Source organism: Miscanthus floridulus, chromosome 19 (assembly GCF_019320115.1).
Source record: "Miscanthus floridulus cultivar M001 chromosome 19, ASM1932011v1, whole genome shotgun sequence".
Taxonomy (NCBI): domain Eukaryota; kingdom Viridiplantae; phylum Streptophyta; class Magnoliopsida; order Poales; family Poaceae; genus Miscanthus; species Miscanthus floridulus.
In genome coordinates, this window is record NC_089598.1 from 104223004 (window position 1) to 104237488 (window position 14485).

Sequence of the window (14485 nt, forward strand, 5' to 3'; positions counted from 1 at the left end):
ACCCTAGGAAGTCTACCACCTCAAAGGTGAGGACCTACGAGCAGAAGGTTGCTCAGTCACCAAACATGACGGGTAGGTTGATCTACCCGAGCGGGTACGCCTGTGTCCCTAGGATCATGCTGTGGAAGGGAGATCTCACTAGGTGGAGCTCTAACCGGAGGATGCGCATGGCATCGAGGGTGTCAACGTAGAGGATGTTGAGGCTGGTACCTCCATCCATCAGCACCTTGGTGAGGTGCTTCTTGTGGATGATGGGGTTGATGATGAGCGGGTAGCAACCTGGTCTGGCGACGTGGGAAGGATGGTCCCTCTGATCAAAAGTGATTGGAGATTCTGACCAGCTAAGGAAGGAGGGGACGGCCGTTTCAGCGACGCACACCTCTATAGCGCACTTTGTGCTGGCGCTTGGAGTTGACAGCATCAGATCCTTCGAAGATCATGAGGCATTCCTTGGGATCAGGAAAGCCGTTCGCATCCTTGCCCATTGCGCCTCCTTTCTTGGCTACTGCCTCCTTGCCCTTTCCCTCTTTTAGCCCATCGGCCTATTACAGAAAGCGCTTGAGGAGTTCACAGTCCTTATAGAGGTGCTTGACAGGGTAGGCGTGGTTGGTGCATGGGCTCTCCATGAGCTTGTCGAAGTGGTCAGGCAGGCCCTACTAGGGCTGCTTGCCCATGCGATCAGCCACGATGACCAACACGGAGTTGGCCCATCGATGATGATCCTTCTTGTTCTTTTTGCCCCTCTGTGTGGAGGGGCCCTCATCTTGGTCCTTGCGCTCAGCCTTACCCTTGTCCCGACCTCCATTGAAGACCGCTCTGACCGCCTCCTTGTCAGAGGCGTGGTTCGTGGTGATGTCGAGCAAGTCGCGGGTGGTACGGGGCTTCAGATAGCCAAGCTTGTGGATCAGAGACTCACAGGTTGTCCCAGAGAGGAACGCGCTGATGATGTTCGTGATGATATCAGGAAGGGAGTTGCATCACTTTGAGAACCTATGGATGTAATCCCACAGGGACTAGTTAGGCTCTTGCTGGCAGCTCTTGAGGTCCTAGGAATTCCCAGGATGGACATATGTCCCCTAGAAATTCCCGATGAAGATCCTCTTGAGATCCACCCAATCGCGAATGCTGTCATGCGGGAGGAATTCGAGCCATGCTTGAACATGTTCCCCTACATAGATGGGGAGGTATTGAATGATGAAGTGGTCATCATCCACTCTGGCTTGGCAGGCGAGCCGGAAGTCTTCAAGCCATATACCATGATTCGTCTCCCTGGTATATTTGATGATGTTGGTAGGCGATCAGAAGCACTGTGGGAACGACGCTCTCTAGATGCGTTGGCCAAAGGCCCGTGGTCCTAGGCCATCTGGGCTGGGACTCCGATCGTCAGGTCGGTGACCATGCCTGGGGTGCGTTTCACCGCTCCCCTCGATGGTCCGGTGGGGGCCCATGCTGCCTGCTCTCACCGCTACCTGATGGACATCATCATCATGCTGGGCCTGGCGCCGATTGTTGATGACACTGTGAGCATCTCGGTTTGGCCCGAGGCATTCGTACACAGGTGGTCGGTGTGGAGCGGACGCCTAGTCAGGCCGTGGTGCAATTGTGGCCTCCTATTCCATGCCTAGCGACTATAGAGGTGAGCGGATAGAGCGATGTGACTGGTGCGCCCCCATTTCCCCGGTGGGTAGAGAGGCCATGAGTCGATGTCGCGACGCAGAGCTCTCCGCCTATTGAACGACGTCGGTTTTCACTAGCGCCCGGAGGTTTCGGTGGATCGCCTGCTCCTGGGGGTCGATAGGCTCTGGAAGGCCGCGCAGAAGCATCGCCGTAGCGGTGATGTTCTGGCTAGGCCAAGCGAATTGTGGGGGATCATTCCCCCCATCCATGATGTTGTGCTGGACCTAGCGGACGTGACCTCAGGCGCCGCTCGCTAGGTTATGCGTGCGTGGCGCAGCGTGCTGCGTCGAGCGCTCCAGCACAAGTGGTGGTTGGTTCTGTCACCTTTGTCGTAGCTCCTCGTCGTGCTCCTGCGCACATGCGAGGGCCTCCATGCGAGGGTCCAGAGGGGTGTGGGTCTATAGAGACTCTGCTACCACCGGTGGCTATCCCAGAGCGTCCGCCATAGCGCACTCTCGAGACAGAGGATGGCTAGGTGCCACGATGTCGTCGATGCTGGAGCAATCGCTCTCAACCTCATCATCCATGAGGTCATGGAAAGAGGCGGGAGCATAGCCCGCCATCCCCATGAATTTGGACGTGAGAGGCAGCGGCGGCAGCATCTTTTAGAGCCCCATGCGTACGCGTTCACGAGGGACATGAGGCCATAGGGGAACCGGTCGCATGGCGATCATGGTAGGGACAACGGGGTCCCTCTGGAGAGTCGGCGGAAGATATTAAAAAGCGAGTAAAGAACAAAATGTACGTTACTCACAGTTGAGTTTGAGCCTAGTGTGGGCTCGGAGCAAAGCACAGGCGTCTCGTCGTTGATGTCGCTGGGTGTCCCGGTGTCAACGGAGGGCGCTCCTCCTTCGACGGGTGCCGAGACAAGTGCCTCCTCGCGAAGGTGAAGCACGCTGAGCTGGTCGATGATGAAGTCTTGGCTTCCGAAGAGGAAGGTCTGGCTCAAAGATGGGAGGAACCCACATCCCAACAGGTGGGAGCATAGAAAACTCTAGCGAGCCGAAGCGAGTCGTATCGCTTGAGCCTATCATGCCGAAGGTGGCGAAAAGGTGGGCCATTCGATGACCAAAAACGTGAACGTACATCGTCCTCCCCACGGACGGTGCCAACTGTCGGTGCGAAAAGTGACCAACTAGTAAATATTTGTCGTTTTGCCATACATTGTGATCGGATGTGGCCTAGCACTCAATGACATAGGGTTTATATTGGTTTAGGCAACATGCCCTACGTCTAGTTTGAGTCGGTCGGTGACTTTATTCCTGAGCCCAGGTGCTCAAAGTTTGCTGTGGGGTTGCAAACGAGTGGGAATGAGATGGGGGGTATCAGAGGTCCGATCGGACTCTGGACCGAAGGGCCGAGAGTGACAGGAGCTCCTACGTGCGCTAAGTGTTGGAACCTATGCTCTGTGTAGCTTTAGAGTGTCTAAAGCTAGCAGAGAGTGAGTCGGAATGATCCGTGTGTTGTCTATTGTTCGTTGGAATCGATGTTTCCCTTCAGGAGAGAGTGCACCCCCTTTTATAGATGAAGGAGACGACCTTACAAGTGAGAGAGACGGAGTGTGTGCTACCTAGTCTTGTTGCCCATGCCGTCGTGTACGAGACGGTTTGTCGTCGCCTACAATACTGTTGATGCCTTGATGCATGTGGTTGGTTCCATCGTGTTCTTCTAGTATGGCAAATGTCGTCGCCTACCATACTGTAGGATAAATGTCGGCGCCCACAACACTATTCGTGTCCTGACATGTCTGGAAGGTTGCAAAGTACCCTTCTGATATGGCCTGACAGTACTATCCTGCAGGTGTGCAGGGTACGGTCCTCAGTATTGCGGTTGACTTGTGCGCCTTACCTTATCCGCTTCGCCTGATTTCTTGGGTCCTCACCGAGCGGGCGCGCCCGTTCAGTCATTCCCAGTCGGCTCCGACCGCGCCGGTCGGAGAAGAGCCATAGGCAGAGGTTCGGTGTATTCCCGGTCGAAGACGCAAGTTGGAGTCGAAAGCGGGCGTCGTCCCCTCCTTGGCCAGGCTCCCAATCGGAGACACGGGTCGGAGTCGGAAGCAAGCGTCGTCCCCTCCTTGGCTAGGCTCCCGGTCGGAGACGCGGGCCGGAGTCGAAAGTGAGCGTCGTCCTTTCCTTGGCCACGCCTTCTGGTCAGAGACTGGATCGCTCTTCTGGCCTGTCGTTTAGGCATTTGGGCCGGCCCAGGTGTTTTGCGTGTCATTCGCAATGCCGTCTGCTAGGCCGAGCTTTCGCTGGAAAGCAGGTCCATTAGGGACCCCGGGTTTATGAACCCGACACAAATGTTGCTTGTATTGTCTACAAATCTAGTCAAACTTGTGGCATGAAATCTGAAAACGACAGATAATAAGAGAACAGAGGGAGTATTCCCTAACCATGTACTGTTGACCGCTAAGGCAAAGGTTAATCATTGATTTAGATTTCACAGACCCAGACGAACATCATTTGGAATTTCAGATTTGCAAATTGTTTAATCTTTGACCAATTGTTTCTCTAAATTTTAACGGTACCATGTCATCAAGAAAGTATGCTTCTGACAATGACAAAAGAAAGAAGATTTGAGATATGGAGGAACCAGCTAACGCTAATCTAGAAGATCCAAAGGTTAAATGGATTGAAAACATTAATCATTGAGAAGCGATTGTTGGAGATTGATATTGACACCATCGTCGAGGTCTTCGCATCGAGGAATGTTAGAAGAAAATTTTGAGGTAATTCAATATGTATACAAATTATTTCACATGAATATTGCTTTTGCATTCCGTTAAATGCTTATTAGTAACATTTTGTATATTTGTGTATATATACTGGCCATGAATGGTACTAGTATTATGGTGTTTATATAAAAAGGCCCAAAATTTTAGTTTCATTCTAGGTCCAAAAAATCTCAGGACCAGCCCTGTCTGTTCCTCATCCAACTTTTTCATCAGGAGATTGGAGTAAATTGGATGCATGAGTAAATTCAAGTGAGAAAACGGTAAGAAATAGAAAACTATTAAAAGAGGTTTTGTTGGTTGGAAATAGTTCGGAGTTCCTGTTGCAAAATTGTTTAAAAAGCTACCCATACGTACGCGCGTACACACAAATGCATGCATTTCTCTGAAGGAGAAATCAAGCTAACAAAGACAAATCTGATATCCAAGTAAGTCGTAGCTGTATTTGTAGACTAAACTAAAATATTTAAATATTTATATTTATTTTAATAAAGTATAACAAAATTATTCATAAAAAAAATGTTATCGATGTAGCTGCAGCTCTAAGTTTTTCAAGATTTTTGGAGCTGTATATAGAGCTCTGGAAAATAGGGATGACAATTCCACTCACGTATGAGTATTGTACCCGATGGATATAGGTTAACATTCCATGCAGTGTTGCAGGTACGGGTATAAGATTCTACACTAGATAGAGGTGTGATATGTCCCATCAGTGCTTAAAATACAAATGATTGTATCTATTCTAGTGATAACCTAACTTGCGGACGCAGGTACTCACGGCTATCATACTATACAGTTTGGGTACAAAATGTTATTACTCGTTACACAATCAGTCGTGAAGTGAATATTTTTACCCCCCCTAACATCTTAGCTGACCCATTGTCATTTCTGCTAGTGCCAAAGAAGGCTACAATAGTGATGATCCACATGACCCCACAAGAAAGCTGAGCAAGTACTTCCTCGATCGTTCTAAATATAAGTCACTTTTTATGTCTAGATACATAACAAATTCGATAAAAAAAGTCAAAGTAACTTATAATTTAAAACGGGACAATGCACAAGAGACCACAGGAAATAAAATCAGTTAAGCACACGTTATGATCCATCCATGATTCTTCTCAACTGCTAAATGAGTGAACAGTAAACTAACTATAAATCAGGTAGTAGCGTAGCGTGGCAGGCGGTTAGCTAATTAAGACGATGGCGACCATATATGCATGTTGTTATTATTACATGCATATGCATGCGTACGCCGGCCGGTCCAGCAAAGAAAGACGAAGACAGTACAACGTAGGAGTCGTAGTGTTAGGTCAGGTGAGCCATCGAGTCGACCACGTCAGCTGAGACATCGTCGACTCGTCGTCGATCGTCAGCGACGACAAAGCCGACAAGGATATCATGGATCGAGAAGACGACACGTCCAGCGGCCGGCCTTGCAGCAGCCAGGGTGAATCCGGCAGCGCCCCCGATTCCCAAATAATGGTGCGCACGTGGAGAGCAACACCTTATTGGTACTGTATACACTGGCTCTCACGTCACGTCCTGTCCGAACTTTAGTTTCTTTGAGACTGAGACTGAGGCCTGCTTTAAAATTAGGACGCACAGTTTTTACGCGTCATGTCCGGTGTCGCATGAAGGTTCGCATGAAGGTATCACTTGGGTGTTTAGTTACTAATAAAAAAAACAAATTACAGAATTCGATAGTAATCTATGAGACGAATCTATTAAGGCTAATTAATCTATCATTAGAACATGGGTTGATCTAGTAACACATTGTCAAATTATATATTAATTAGGCTTAAAAGATACATCTCATAAATTAGTCACAAATTGTGTAATTAGTTATTTTTATCTATATTTTATACTTCATGCATGTGTCTAAATATTCGATGAGATAGAGAGTAAATTTTAGGAGAGGAACTAAACAAGGCCTGAGGATCGTTTCAAAGATGAAAGGTCGATCAAGCCGATGAAGCAGCAGCCTGGACAATGAGATGAAAAGGTGAGAGCATTTCTAAGTACAAATTCAGTACAACTACTTTATTTTGCACTCCCCATATCCTCATAGGGGTAGAGTTTACGTGCGTGCGTTCGTAGGGGTAAGTGTCCGTGCGTTATGTCTGTGTTGTTCTGTGAAATCGCAAAAAAGATAATCATTAAAGATTACAAAGTTTGAAATTTAAAATACCGTGCGCGTCTTATATTTTGTGACCGACGAACTACAACTCTAGGCTCAATATATCCAAAACTAAAAAACAACATTCATGTTTCGCCATATATGTACTCATAGTAAATTACTTTTTTGGAGGATTAAGGAACAGAAATGAGACACTGCATTTTGTATAAATTGCTTCACACATGAATTTAGTGGTTTGAGGACAAGATATGATGAGTTAGGGTTATCGGATCCCTATTGTTAGGGATTTGACGGTCCCGGTATATGAGAAATGGAACAGCTTCGCTCACATGCTAGAGAGAGAGAGGGATGGCTTCGTCCCTTGTATTTTAGGTAGAAGCAACTTCATCCATCATTTGAATAGGACATTCTGGCATTGGACCGTTCCATCCCAAACATCCACTATCACAACAATAAAATTGAGATAAACAAAACTAATTTGTAGAGACAGAAGTTGTATCCACCTTAATACAATAGTCTCTGTTAATCACAGTTTACACATGAAATCTATAGTTCCCGCCAAATAAAAAAATTAAAAAGCAACCCACTACTTGTTATGGTTCTTTATTCCAAGCTCGTTGTCGAGCCCGTCGTGCTGGCCATGGATCTGGCCACCTCCCATGAAGGTCATTGCCTCTGCTCGAATCCACCATCGAAGGGTCTGTACGTTCGCCTCATCAATCCACTAGAGGGCTTCCATGTCTGCCTTGTCGTCAATCCACTATCGTCGCCACATCAGGTCACACCATGTGACAAAGGAAGATAGGGGGAGAGAAGGTAGCCCTGCATGCACCTTGAACTCATTGCGGTTGACCTCACCGCCAAAGTGCTCGTCGAAGTCATTCAAGCTCTCGATGACGCTTAGCTCGACTTTGCCCTCGTCCCCGAGCGTTGAGTTCTCCACGATAATTGAAGCCAAAAACATAGATATGAGAGGGATGGAGGTGGTGACCAGATCAGAAGGTCACGGAGACCTCAACAAACACAAGCACCTAAATCCTCTTATCGGGGTCAAAGCTTGGAAGTTGTAGAACTCTTGATGCGGAACTGCATCATGTGTATGCGAGCTCAATTCCACCGCCCCTCTGCCTCATATCTACCTCCGCTTTCGTCATCCATAGTGTGCCTTCCCGCCTCTCTACCTCGGTTCTGCCTTTGCCCCGCCTCCTCTCGGTCACGGCAAACGACATCAATTCACCGGCCCTAGGGCAAAAATCTCAATTCTCCAATGTCGAGAAAATGATGTAGAGAGAGAGAGAGAGAGCGATGGGGTGGTGAGGAAGAGAGTGGTGGCATTTGCTAGAGAGAGGTCGGAGGCTGAGATTCTAATTGAGAGGGAGAGGGCAGGTGAGGGTGGCAACTGAAAAGCGAGAGGTGGGGCCATAGGTGACTTAGGGTTTGGGTTGTTGGTTTATGAGCCTTGGGATTTTCTAAGAGGGCAGCCTCTATAAATTGATCTATTTACAGAGGTGCTATTAAGAGACCGGTCTCTGAAAATGAATTTTCAGATATGGTTATTTTAGGATGTCCTTGTAAATGGACCGGTTGTCTTTGAAAATTGCTTGGTATTTTTCTAAGTTGGAAACACTTTTAGCCTGCTTCTTTGTAAGTAATAGAATTAAAGTTGCCTATGAAAATCAGTTTTGTAGTGGGCCTCATGACTAAACTTGGTAATAAATAGGATCGCTCTATGTTGTGAACAAAAAATCATGGTAATAGCGTACTCGCAAGAACTTAGCTTAGCTTTGGTTGGTGATGAGAGTGTCTAATTGAGATCCTAAGTCCAAGACCAAGGGCCTATTTGTTTTAGCTTTTTACTGGCTTCTAGCAACCTTAAGTCAAAAGCTGAAACAAGACAGCTATTGAGCTAGCTTTTGAAAAACTAAAAAGTTGGTTTCTGAGAAAATAAACTAAAAGTTAAAAAATATGTTGGGAGAAGCTTTTCTAGCTTGTGGTGTGATGAGGAACTAAAGTTTATTAGGTGAATACCCCACGCGTTACCGCGGAAATTGCCGATGATTTGGAATAAAATTACTTATATAAAGGGATCAACAACAATTATAAGTTAATGTTAGTGGATGACGTATCTTGCTAACATGTAGATCATAATTACAAATGCTAGTTGATCATAAATGCATCCGATAGTGGACTGATTAGGTGGCAGCTTGCATGTTAGAGAAATAGCTAGTGGGGTTTAGCTTTATAGAGTTTATAGATAGATTGCAAAAGTTTATAGCAAAAAGCCGGTAGACAGAATCTAGAAGCCAGAAAGCCAACTTTTGAACTAAAATAAAAAAAGTGCAGCTCAAACAACTAAGCTTAAACATGAGTACGTACATAATCGTATGTCTCTTTGTTTGAAAGTAAATTATAGTAAAGATACAATACATGCATAATAGTATATCATGTTTAATGTCTGTTTGGAGCGCAGAAATTTCACAGGATTTGCACAAGAATTTCATAGGAGTCAGTTCAGTTTCACTAAAAAACACAGCGAAAATATTCCGTGTTCCAAACATGCCCTGACTAGTGACTAGTAATAAAGAATGCGCATCTTTTGAGTAGATCGACCTCCCATGCATCCATTTCGTTTACAAGTGTGCTAGGATACCTTCAGATGATGTTTGTCAGTTTGTGTGTCGAATCTATTGACATGCGCGCTGACAAAAGAGTCGGCGTGTGTTTGCAGGAACTCTTATGTATTATTACTCCTCCGGGTGTGCGTGGACGTTTGTGTGTCATTTCTATATAGTATGCAACTGTCATGCATGGCGTGGCATGGTACCTAATTATCATTTGAATCTAAGAAAAAAGTTTTTTTTTTCAGCATCTAATACTGACAATCTTGACTGTTGACCTGTACAAGTCCCAAAGAGGTCAACTACCCATGGAAAGTATGGGTTCAGACTGCCCTCAACAGAAAAAGAACAAAATCATGAGAAGAATAGATGGATATAAAATAGCTAGGCCATGTGCGCACATAGATTGCCACCTAACGTCTCGCATTTAGTTTAGGGCATGTATGCACATCCTCAACGCCCGTCAAATTACTGGTTGATATCAGATTCACGGATAATGTGGTGACAAGAGGATGTGAAAAGCAAGCTACTAGCAAGGCTGGCTCTAGGTTTTGGAGGAACCTCTAGGGCGAACTCGATACAATTGGACTCTTAAGACTATAAAAATGTGTGTGTATAAGTAACATATATATATATATATATATATATATATATATATATATATATATATATATATATATATATAAATTCTAAGACCTAAATTAAGATCAAAACATAAGACATATGATCGATAAATAAGAACTCTAATGAATATGTACTACTTATCTACTCTAATCATCCAAATTCCTGACACTTGAATGGTTAAATTCTATACTATATTTTTATAGGTATTCAACATCCTCTGATGCTCATTTAAGGCGGTTGTTATCTCATACTCACACCCGGGAGAAGAATTAGTCATTCACAAAAGAGGGAACTATCATCATGTTAAGTGTTCAATGAAGTATGCTAGCCATTGGCCTTACGTTTAGGATGCTCCTTATCAATCATCATTTTGCCACTAACGTCGATTCAATAGCTCCTATCATCTTATTCTAACTGAATCGATTCCATGCACTTCCCTCAAAGCCAAAACCAGAATGAAAAACTTAGCGTCAAATCAGTGACGTATGGATAGAGCGGTAAACTCTAGATCCAGCCCTTACTACAATGGTGACACTGATAAGATTCATATTTGAGATGCGTCGTGTTAACAAGAGTCACTGATTATGTGCTATCAACGATGCGTTTAGTTAACACGAGTCACTGATATATGCGTCACTGATATCTTGACATCAGTGACACATTTTAATGCATCATTGATCTTTTCACATCAAAGGCAATGTAAGTGACGTAATTTTTCTGCGTCACTAATGACCCTCTAGACGCGCCACTAATCATCTTTTCTGATATAGTGTTCTTAATTGAAAAACTATTGTTGAATAGAAAGGAAAATATTAAGCACTTGTATGTATATATAGATAGAGAAAGTATATTATATTTTTTTCACACTTCCTAAACTATAGGCGCCTGAATCTCAGGCGGCTGCTCTGCATGCCTCAACTGACCAAAGGAGCAGGATGATCCAATAAAGATGAAGACATGCACGGGTAATTCTATGGTTGTCCTGTGTTACCCGAGAAGAAAAGAGAATTCAGGCGCCTGTTAAATACAGTTGGCGCCGGTTTTATTTTATTGTATAAATGTTAGTCTTTTCTCTCCGGTTTTCTTTGAGGCGAGTGCCGTGTGCCGCCCGTGCTCATGCATGCTTTGCAAGCGTCCAGTGTGCACTGAAACTCACATGCCAGTGCACTCCGCGTCGTCCGAGGTAGCTAGGGACAAATTTCTCCGCAACGTCGTCTTGCCTGCCAGGCTGTCACCAAAACATGTACGTACTACTACTACGTAGTTAACTACGTTTCTGAATCATAGTACATGGATAACCCTTGATCCAGGTAACAAGTTATTACCGGGTGCAAACGGCGAACAGCACTAATAAAATATTAAAGGACATTTTTCTAGAATCCTACAACTGTGTCTTCTGTTGGGAAGGAGTAGAAGAAACTAGGGATCATCTATTCCTCATGTGTAACTTTGCAAAGGACTGCTGGAACTTGCTTGGACTAAACCTTCCAGTGCAGTGCTCCTTCCCAGAGGTGATTTTTTACTGATGAAGACACATCTCCACTCGGCTTCTTCCTTAATGCAGTAATTCTCATGTGTTGGACGGTTTTGGGGTGCGAGAAATGACATTATCTTCAATGGAAGGCATCGAAGTATCAACGATTGCTTCCACGTATTTATAACATTGTCCTTACTTATGAGCAAGATGAATTTCCCTAAAACTTAATCAAATACGGACAGTTCTCGGTTAAATCTCTTTATCTTGCTATGATCCTGATAGGACTTGATGCTCTACCGGTGTTGCTGCGCAAGTTATAGGGGTGGAAGAGGGGAGGACGTGATATGTACTCTCGATGTCGGCGAGGGGCCGTGGCGGCGAGAGCGGCGGCTGCTGTTGCAGCCCTAGAGTTCACGTCGTGCTACAGCAACGTGGGTACTGTTCACGCGAGGGAGAGGGCAGGGACGGCTGGCTCCCAAGGGAAGCCAGCAACTTAATTGTTGCTTTCTGCTTAATTTCAATCATCCCCGATTACAAGTATTTATCCTTCCCTATAGATGCTATAATTAAGGAACTATATCTATCCCTAAGAAAATACCAAATAAGCGATAAATTGGGCCTCTAAGCCCCTTAACAGACCGGCCCCCTAGCCACTATTGGGCCTACGCCTGGCATAGGGGATGCCGATCATAACATCTGTCCCCGCCTGCGCAAACAACTCGTCCTCGAGTTGGAAGTCGGGGAAGTGCTTGCGGAACTCGTCAAGAGTCCTATGGTGGTATGGCCGCGTCCCCGTATTCGGCGGGCGCGGCGTCCTCCTTAATGTAGTCCCCGGACTCTAGGTAGAAGAGCCGCTGACACACATGTCCAGGGACGTAGGGCTCGTCGCAGTTGTAGCATAGTCCTTGGCGACGACGTTCCAGCTGCTCCGCCGGTGTAAGGCGACGAAACAGGGGCGCCGCGGGGGCCGCATTGGCCGCAGCGGGGGCCTGCCCCACCTGGGCCGCCCCGGGTGCGCGCGCCAGAGGAGGCTGGCCCTGACGCGGAGCTGGCGCCGTGCTGCATGGCAGCCGCACGACGCTCAAACGCCCAGGCGTAGTACATGGCCGTTTGGAGGTTCGGGGGTCGCGCATCTCCACGTCCACCCGGATATGATCTGGAAGGCCACCAACGAAGAGCTCGGCCCGCTGACGCGTGGAGACGTCCCGGGCGTGACATGCCACCACCTGAAAGCGATCGGCGAACTCCTGCATAGTGGAAACAAACGACAGCCGGCCCAGTTCAGCCAGCCGACTGCCGCGGATTGGAGGGCCGAAGCGCAGACGACATAGCTCCTTGAAGCGCTCCCACGGTGGCATGCCCTCGTCCTACTCGAGGGCGTAGTACCAAGTCTGGGCCACCCCCCGGAGATGATAGGAGGTGAGCCAGGTACGGTCGGAGGCGAGCGTGCTTTGACCCCGAAAGAATTGCTCAAACTGGTTGAGCCAATTTAGGGGATCAATGGAGCCGTCGTATGTGGCGAACTCCAACTTGTAAAACTTGGGCGGCGACGGGTTCTTTGCGGTGGCCGAGGGCGCCGCGCCCGTGCTGTCCAACGAGGGCGACGTGGTGGAGAGCGTCGACATCAGGCTGCCGTCGTGGAACAGGGGGCCGTCCACCTCGCTGTAGAGGACGCTCGGAGCCAAGGCGCCGCCAGGCGCCATCACAGCCCCGGTGGTCGGGAGCGGCGGTAGGTGCGGCTGGGGACTGCGTGCCGTGTAGATGGGTTTCGATGAACCGACGATCCAAGCCGGAAGCGGTGACGGCGATGGCGGGAACTTGATCTGCTGGATGGGAACGCCCTAGGATGGCGGCGGCACGGCTGGGAACGAGGTCGTCGTAGTCCCGTCGTAGGGCATCCCATACTGGTACAAGATGACCGACGCCGTGGTCATGGCCGAGGGCGGCGGCGGCGGGGGTAGCTGTTGTTGGTGTGGCGGCGGAGGTGGTGGCAGCTAGGGCTACAGCTAGGGCGCATAGGGCCCGACGAGGAAGGCCCTGATGCCCGCCACGGCCTGCCCTATTTCCAGGATTGTGGCCGTCATCTGCTCTGGGGTAAGGACGAGGGCGGACGACGCCGGGGCAAAGGGTGCAAGCGCCCCTGAGGACGCCAGCACACCCAATGCCGGCCTGCCCACTGTGTGGGGCAGCAGCGCCGATGAAGATGCTAGTGGCGGTGGGTGGGTGTGCGGTGGCGGCGGGTGGGAAGAACTCGGCAGAGGGCTGGACATGATCGAACCAGAGATCTTTGATACTAGATTGATAGGACTTGATGCCCTACCAGTGTTGCTGCGTAGGTCATAGGGGTGGAAGAGGGGAGGACATGGTCTATAATCTCGACGTCGGCGAGGGGCCGTGGCGGCGAGAGCGGCGGCTGCTGCTGCAGCCCTAGAGTTCACGCACGCTATAGTAACATGGGTATTGTTCATGCGAGGAAGAGGGCAGGGACGGCTGGCTCCCAAGGGAAGCCAGCAACTTAATTGTTGCTTTCTACTTAATTTCAATCATCCCCAATTATAAGTATTTATCTTTCTCTATAGATGCTATAATTAAGGAACTATATCTATCCCTAAGAAAATACCAAATAAGCGATAAATTGGACCTCTAAGCCCTTGAACAGACCACCCCCCTAGCCACTATTGGGCCTACGCCTGGCATAGGGGATGCCAGTCATAACAGATCCACTTGATGTCCCAAACATTAACAAGCGGCTATGAAAATTGATGGCACCTTTAAAAATTAAAATCTTCCTTTAGTACTTATAGGGTGTAATAATAACAAAGGATAATTAAGTTAGCTAAGCACAATTGGCGATGTAGTAAGACTTGTTGCTTTATGTGACAAGGATGAGATGATTAAACACCTAGTTTTTGAATGTCAATTTGCAAAAATAGTTTGTTCTATTATACAGTTGGCGCCATCAGGACTTTCTCAACCCCATAGTGTACCACATATGTTTGGTAGTTTGTTACGGGGAATTGGAACGTACCTGAGAACACTACTCCTGCTAGGAGCAATGACAACAGGTTGGTCTTTATGGCTCTGTCGAAATGACATGGTCTTTGATAAAAAAAGCAATTTTCCTTTGCAGGTTATCTACTTGATTATCCACTAGCTTCGTACTCGGGTTATTTTCTCAGAAGCTGTATTCACATGATTTGGTCATAGTGGCATGGCAACAG